General features: G+C 46.6%; 1 protein-coding gene across 1 annotated transcript in view; it reads left to right on the forward strand.

Annotated features, from left to right (window-relative positions):
* Fa2h (fatty acid 2-hydroxylase) overlaps positions 1–768 on the forward strand; it is a 56119-nt gene that overhangs the window by 50816 nt on the left and 4535 nt on the right. The window lies entirely within an intron of this gene.

Below are 768 nucleotides of genomic sequence, written 5' to 3' on the forward strand. Positions count from 1 at the left end.
TTCTTCTTCTTCTTCTTCTTCTTCTTCTTCTTCTTCTTCTTCCTCCTCCTCCTCCTCCTCCTCCTCCTCCTCTTCCTCTCCTCCTCCTCCTCCTCTGCCTTCTCCTTCCCCTTCTTCTTCCCTTTCTCTTTCTTCTCCTTCTCTTTCTCCTCCTCCTCCTTCTGGTTTTTTGAGACAGGGTTTCTCTATGTAACCTTGGAGCCTGTCCTGGAACTTGCTCTGTAGACAGGCTGGCCTCAAACTCACAGAGATCCACCTGCCTCAGACTCCCAAGTGCTGGGATTAAGGGTATGTGCCTCTACTGCCCAGCACTTCTGCCTTTTTATTCAGGTCTAGGACCCCAGTCCAGCAGACACTGTGATCACATTCAGGATAGTTCTTCCCTGTTCAGATTAAATGTTTCTGGAAACACCCTCATAGAAGCACACAGAGGTGTGTTTCCATGTTTTCATGGAGATGTTAAATCCAGCCAAGTTGACAAAGAAAATAAACCATCACAAAGGGTAAAACCAAGAAGAAATGGAGGAAACTAGACAGGAGCAGAAGGACTAGAGTTGAAATCTAGAGATCAAAAATGAAAACAGGAATAACACCAAGGAGTAAAAACAGGGATGTCATTAGAGGGCTGGTTCTCAAGGACTTTGACCTTGAAGATATTTGCACAGCCTTCCTGCCTCCATCCAGACACAGGTAACTATACCTGCACAGCCTTCCTTCCTCCATCCAGACACAGGTAACTATACCTGCACAGCCTTCCCACCTCCATCC

Source organism: Microtus ochrogaster, chromosome 4 (genome assembly GCF_000317375.1).
Source record: "Microtus ochrogaster isolate Prairie Vole_2 chromosome 4, MicOch1.0, whole genome shotgun sequence".
Classification (NCBI taxonomy): Eukaryota; Metazoa; Chordata; class Mammalia; order Rodentia; family Cricetidae; genus Microtus; species Microtus ochrogaster.